We start from the raw sequence: 7,508 nt of genomic DNA on the forward strand, positions 1-7,508 counted from the left end.
GACACCACTGCCACCTTGGTAAGACCTCATGGCTTGGCTGTCGCTGCAGGAGACGCAGACTGACTGAAACAGACTCTGGTCTCTTTATTGAATTGGGCAATATTGGATTTATGGAACTCAACTTTCTGATGACAAAAATTATCTGTGTGGCCAAATAAAGATGGACGAAGCTCAGAGCCGACTCCAAAAGCAATTTTGGCCACTAATCCTCCTCACGGGCTGCTTATCGCACCCTGGGATGGTGTCATCTGCAGGGTTGGGATATAAAGTGCCCTTTTGGATTTTTCTTAAGCTAATATTAGAAAATTGTGTATAAATTTAATCTCGGCTAAGAGGTAAAGATAGTCCGCAGCCAAAGGGCAAGGCCACCATCACAGGACAGCAGCTATGCTTTATGTCCAGACACACTAAGAGGGGAAATATGGTTCTCCAGGCTAATCAATTACATTTGGGTAATTGATCGTATATTATTATTGATGAAAGCCCATAATATGTGAGTTCGAAGGGAGTAGGTTCTCAAAAGATTAGATTTGTATACGAAAATGGAAGGAAAAAAACGACTACCATAAAACCATCTGAGAGTGGGTCCTGATTTAATGCGCGGCAGGACATGGAGGCCAGTCCCAGTGCCCGTCTCTCCGCTCCCTGTGCCCACCTGGGAGGAAGGAAACAGGGCACCTCACAGAGAGGAGGGCTGCACGCCCGCAGGAGCCCCCGGGGGTGGGGCAGAGAGAGGCCGCAGCCAGCGAAGCCTCAGAGGGTGGCACCAAGTGGACAGTTTAGGGAAGAACCAGGTACCATTTCTCACAACGAGAAATACCTCCCCAGCAGGGGCTTCTTACAGGTACTGACTTCCCCCCCGAAGGTGCCAGGACAACCTCGGGTTCTGCCCGGGCAGCGGTGTCTCTTGAAGGGGTCTTTCCCAATCGAGAGGCTGGAATTCCAGAGGGCGCCACAAAACTGGGCTGGTGGGGGGCTGGGAGGGGTTGCAAGTGCCACCCCTGGTCTTGCGAAGCTCGACTCCTGTTTCTGGGGGTGACTCCCTGTGAAGCCCCCACCCTATCCCTCCACTCTCACTGAACAGCTTCTTCTACTTCACAGGGAAAATAGGGCCCGGAGGTAAAAGCATCCCAGCTGCCCACTGCCCAGCCCTGGTCTCTGACGCCCACCTTCACCCCTTCAGGAAGGTGTCCTGTGCTTGAGGCCACCTCCCCAACCTTAGCCAAGCAGAGAGCCCCCACCAGCCCTGCTCCTGCACCCTCTTCCCTGGCCCGCCCCAGGCCCAGTACCCAGCCAGCAGCAATGCCAGGTCTAGAACCATGCTGTGCGTCTGTCCCACCCAGGAAATGTGAACCACCCGCTGACCTCGCTCCGTCCCCCAGCAAGGGCCAGTGCCCATCTCTTCGCAGCAGGCAGGGGAAGCGTGCTCTCAGCCCCCGCCACCCCCAGACACACCTGAGGCCCACACCAAGGGCCCACTCCTGCCCTCACCCTATTTCTCCTTTATTCTGCATTCATCCGTTGTCGCTCAGAATATCAGTGACTCCCGAACCTCTCCACTGGACCTGGCATGGGGTGGCGAGCCAGGCGGACCCCGAGGGCCCCCACGAGCTCACACGTCAGCGGGGGCCCCGGTGAAGGGACAAGCTTCCCGTGACCGAGAGCAGGTGAGACACCCTGGGGACACACCAGATCCACGCCCACAGTCTGTACATTCTCTCAGCCCTCGCCTCCCCTTGCGACATCACTGGATGTCACTCACTGTCACTGTCTCCGGGCACTCCGTCCAAGGAGCCTTCTCGCCTGTCCTTGAGATAACATTCGTGTGACATACAGCTCTCCGTGTGAACCGCGCTGAAGGACTCAGTCCTGTGGTTTCAGTGTATTCACAGAGTTGCCACCACTATCCGGTTCTGGAATGAGGGGATCCCCCAGAATAACCCCATGGCGTTGAGAGTCTCCCCATCCCGCTCCCTCCCACTCCAGCCGGCACAGTCCCACCCACTCTGTGCACGTGATCTGTTCAATATACCTATTCCTTCTGGGGTTAATCTTTGTGATCTATGTTTGTATTTTTATATATTTCATGTACTTAATTGATATTAAGGAAGCCATCTCTTTTCTTCTAGAGTTTCAATTTTATGGCTGTAGAGTTAAATGAAATTTTCTTTTTAAAAATATGTTGAAACCTCATCCAATTTTTCAATTATGTCTCTTTCCTCACTTTAAATAATATTTCTCTTGCTCTGCTGATTTCATGATGAGGCTTGTGAGAGATCTGCCTATTTTATTGGTCCCTTCAAAGAGCCAGCTTGGGGCTCGTTAATCCTTTGCACCCCTGGTTTCTTTGCTCTCTGCTTACTAAATTTCATCCGTTGTCTTTATTGTGTTGCTCTTCTTATCTTCTGGTTTTTTAAAAAATGCTTTCTTGAGGTGGTAAGTTAACTCCCTAATTTTTAATCTTACTTCTGCGATGATGAACCTGTCCGCGGCTGGAGCTTCCCGAGGACCCGGCTTCACTGTGTGCGACCAGGGGGCTTCCTTTCCCACTGCTCTGGCGAGTGCCTAGTTTCAGTTTCCATTTCTTTTTTGCCCCAAGGATGTAGATCAGAGCTTACTTGTCTTCCAAAATTCGTCTCCTCTTCCTATGGGAACAGATCTCTCAGGCTTTACTGGGCACGTTTCCACTCAGGATAAAAACTGCAACCCCCAGCATTCTTTGAGCTGTACCTGACCATGTGTTCTGGCCAATGGGGGGTGAGCAGAAGCGATGGGCAGCACGGACACCATGCGATGCGGCAGGGAGGTGACGGGCCTGGACTGCTGCCGAGAGCCTTGGAAAGCATCCTGGCCCCCAACAGCCCAACTTTCACATTAAAAATAAACTTCCTGTTTATCCACTCTGCTGTCGGTGCAAAGTGAAACCTGTTCCCAAAGACAATGCATAATTTAAGAGTGTCTTACTTTGCAAGTAGTAAAGGGTTTTATTTGGGGGGATGGGGGTCCTAATTGCATTTATTTCAATTTTTCTCGAATATGGCTAGAGAAAATATCGATCTTTTAAATTTTCTTAAGGTTTTCTTTCAGACTAAGTACATTATCAATTTTTATAGATGCCCAATGGGTCTTGGAAGGAATGTATAATCTCTCTTTGAAGTAGGACATGTTTTGTAGACATTTACGAAATTGAGTTTTGTAGTGATGCAGCTAGCTTCTCTCTAAAGCCTGATGGACTGGTCTGTCATCTCCCAGAACGGTGTGATTCTGAAAATGACACGCTGCAGCTGGAATTCTGCATTTATTATGTGCTTCTTGTGCTTGTGAATGGCTCGCCTTTACATTGTTAGCAGCTGTCAGTTAGGGTATGGTACAGATTCGTTACTTTATCTTATTCATCAACTGTTCTTTTAATCCTTCAAAATGTCTTTCTTTCCCAGTTAATATTTTTTATCTCAGCCCCACCTTCTCTGTGACCAGAATGTCGCCCTGCCTTCATTTCTGTTGGCCTTTCTTGGCACCTCCTCGCAGCCTGTGTTTCCAAGCATCCCTTACTGCTTGCCTGCAGCCGTGCTCCTTTAAAGCACATACTGCCTTTTCTTTAAAGCCACATTGGCAGTCTCTGGTTTCTCAGCAGATTCCAGCCGTACCCATTTCAGGTGGTCTGTTTTCTATTCCTTCTGTGTTCTTTTATGCTCGCTCTTGACTCCCTGCCGTGCCATCTGCCCAGTCCCCTGGCTGGTGCTGCCTGCCCTTGCACCGCTTGCGTGGCATGCGAGTGGCCCTGGGCTCTCCCTGCCCACTAGGAGGCACCTTACATCTCCCGACTCTGGATCGAACTCCTGGTTCTGTATCATAACAGGAAATCCAAACACCCCCACTGGTGGCCCCATGCAAGCACACTCCCTTTGGAACCACCCCACTCCCGCCAGGCCTAGTCCCCCGGGGGAGCGCTCCCCGCAGCTCCTGTGGCCAGCGGCCGCTGAGTCAGTCGGAGGGTGACCTTCTCGAATCTCCTTGTTTCTCCCTGAGAGTCCCCGGCCCCCTCCTCAGCTTCAGGAGTGGAGCAAGCAGACCATGGCTTTCTGCCTCCCGTCGGGGGACAGGGGGTGCTGTGTCCTGGTTGGAGGCTGTCTGTGCAGATGAGCTCCTGGGTCATGCATTCCCCTGATCCCTGCAAATCTGCAAATCTCCTTCCTTGTGACCCATGAGCTCCGTCTGAAGGGGCAGGAAGACTGGCTGCAAGCGCAGAGGATCCCGAGGCCTGACTCCCAGGTTCAGCTCTGGCTGTGCGACTGTGGACAAGTCACTTAGAGGCTCTGTGCCTGTGAGCTGCAGATCGGTGGGAGGTAACAAATCAAACACGCTCACACGCGTGAAGCACTGGGAGCCGTGCCTGCGCAGGAGGCATTGTGCAAGCGTCAGCTGTCAGCCATCACCACCGCCGTCACTGCTGCTCCCCGGAGCGGCGGAGCCAGGCACAGCCCTTTCCTCTGCATCCTCAGCAGGCACCGGCCCGCCACCTTCCAGCCCCAGACCACCGGGGGAAGCCCAGTGCCCGCCCGGCGCTTCTCCTTCCTAAGTTTGCTCTTCTTTACAGAGGCTCATAAGATCATGGCTTTTCCTCCTAGTTCTGGAATATTGTCAGCCCACCCCTGGCCATGTCTTGCTACATGGGTCCTGTCTGGAACCTCACGACCCCTTCCAGTCTGCAAGTCGAACACACTGTTAGCTCAGTTTCTTTCCCCTGCTCTCTGCCCATGGCGCCGCTGGACCAGGCCTCACCCCTCTCCTGACTCCCTCTTGGCAGCATGTCTGTCCTGCGTTTCCGGTTCCCTGCCCCCGGCTCCTTCCCAACACTCCTTCAGAACCCAGTCCCCGTCTCTCCTTTAATTCAGCTAATAAATGGATTTTGGTGCAAGAATCATAGTTTTTAGTTCCAGCAATTGTTCACACTTCCTGGAGTCTATGTATCTTTTCACTGTGTGCGGGCAGCCGTGCCCCATGCCCTCCGCAGCCGCCCCTCTGCTGTCCACCGCCTCCCTGGCGCAGGTCTGCTCCTGGGCACAGCCAGGTTCTCGGCTGACTGCTGCAGCTTGGGGTGCTCAGCTGCCAGGGTTGGCGAGGCTGATCGTTTACCCCTGTGTTCTTGATGGGCTGTATCCCAGGAAACAGAAACTGAAGGAAAGAAGAGAGAGAGAAAGGGAGGGAGGGAGGCAGACCTCGAACCGTCTTCGGTGATGGCACATGGCAGTGCCGGGTGCTGCTGGCACGGGCACTCTGGGGCTGGGCTGTGTGTCGGGTAAAGTGTAAGAGCAGTTACAAGAAACACCGGTCCTGCCATCCCCATGGTTGTGGCAGATGGGGATTCTCAGGGCAGGGAAGGGGTCACAGAGCCCTGAGGCTGACCTGGAGCTCTCTGTGTGAGCCCATCTGCGCTTCCTGAAAGGAAGCCATTTCCAGCTCTGCCACGACCGCCTGGGGCAGTGAGGAGCCCCAGGGCGTGGGCTGTATTCCTACAAGAGAAACCAAGAGACATGAGAAAATGAGCTGGACGCAGAGGCCCTGGGCCCCTGCGGCTTCCAGGCAGCAAGGACGAGGCCAGGGATGGCCCCGATTCCATCAGAAGAACTCAGGGGCCACCAAGGGTGTCCTGCTACCCAGCAGTGGGGTGACACGAGCCCCAGTGAGGGCTGGTGTGGTTGTGGACTCCCATCCTGTGCCCACCTGACCCCCACTGCCACGGCCCGTTCCCCACAGCCTTCCCTGCCTCTCGTGCCATCTCTCCACATCCCAGTTCCCCCCCACCCAGGCCCGGCCCTGAGCTCCTGGCAGTGAGCTAGGGGCTTGGCAGAGCTGTCTCTGCCTCTCACACCAACTCCTGCAGGCTCTGCTCCAGACAGCGGGGTGAGATGCAGGGAAAGCAGGTAGCCCCGGGGTCCTACAGGGGGCTCTGGGCTGCCACCAACACCCTCTGAGGTCCTGGGCATGTCCCTGGGCTGCACCCCCATTTGTAAGGTAGGAACAGGAGTCCCTGCTCCACAGGCCTCTTGGGGGTCACAGCAGACCTCTGTGCGGTACCCGGTACACAGTGGGGCCAAATCCGTGCCGACCTTTGGAATGAGGGACGTGTGGGTGAATGTAGGGTAGAGGGCTCTGAAGGCTGTGACGTGCTGATGGATGCGCCATATCGTGATTGGAGGCGCGCATGTGTCTCACTCTGCAGACCGTGGGCCGCTGTGCTGAGGCAAGATTGCCTGACTCGATGCCACGGCTCCCTCCCATGCCTTCCCCCACCCAGAGCCCCCTCGGCTTTGACCATGAGCCCCAAAGCCTCTGAGGCGGCCCAGGCTGGCAGGAAGCTCTCAAACAAGGCTGGTGGCGCTGGTTGGGGTCACGCTAGTACTCAGCTGGGGTCAAGGCACTGCTCGAATGGGGTCCTCCATTTCTGTGTGGGGCCAGCTTGCTGGGCCTGGGACACAGGCGAGGGGCAAGCCTGGAACCACTGCGCGGTGGGCCACCCTCCTGGGGTCCTCCCTCCAGGGCCTGTTCGTGGGGCTGCGTGAGACAGGGTTGGGGCGGTGGGCAGGTTTACATGAGGCCGTTAGGGTGGGCCCTGAGCCGCGATGACCAGTGTCCTTATAGCAGGAAATCTGGACCCAGAGACAGACAGGCACAGAGGGATGGGGACAGGGGCACACGGAGGGGAAGGCCGCCTGCACGCCAAGGAGGCAGGCCTGGGCGGACTCTCCCTGGTGGCCTCAGAAGAGCCAGCTCTGTGGGCTCCTTGCCCTCAGACTTCCAGCCTCCAGAGCTGGCAGGTGACAGGGGTCTGTGGTGCTTTATCCACGGCCTGAGGTGACCAGCATGGCTTCTGGGCCAAACTCTCCCATAGGCCACGTAGGTCCCGGCCCATTGAGCCCAGGGCTGACAGACCCAACTCTGAGGCAGGTGGACCAGGAGGGGTCCTGTGGGGAGTCGGGGCTTTGGGGTGTCCCTGGACCCGAGTTAGTGGTGTCACAAGGATGAGGAAGGGGCTGAGGGAGACCCTTCCTCCTAGAGTTGGGGCCCCAGGGAAGCCCAGGAGCCTCCAACTGTGACCCTTGGGTGAAACCACACGGCCCAAGGCCCTTGCCTGATTTCCTGCCCTTGAAGCCTGAGGGGGTCGCTGCGGCCCACCCCCACCGCTCCCAGCCAGGCCCCCGACTTTTCTCTTTCCCACCCACCTCCACGGGCTCCCAGACACACAGTCTTCCGCAGCAGGACCCCGGTCCCTGCTCCTGCGTGGCCCTGCACCCTGCTCCCCACATGTGACCTCGGGCGGGTCGTGCCCGCCCACTGAGCTCCCACTTTTCACGCCTGCAAAGCAGAGGCCCAGCCCTTGGAGGCCTGGGGGCCAGGGGAGGACCATGCCTGGGGGCCAAGGGAGGACTGTGCACGGTCCTGTTTGAATGGCAGCCCCGGTACTGGCGGCCTGTGAGGCTGCGGGAGCGCCTGCCCTCGGGCCACCG

This window comes from Manis javanica, chromosome 5 (assembly GCF_040802235.1).
Source record: "Manis javanica isolate MJ-LG chromosome 5, MJ_LKY, whole genome shotgun sequence".
Lineage (NCBI taxonomy): Eukaryota > Metazoa > Chordata > Mammalia > Pholidota > Manidae > Manis > Manis javanica.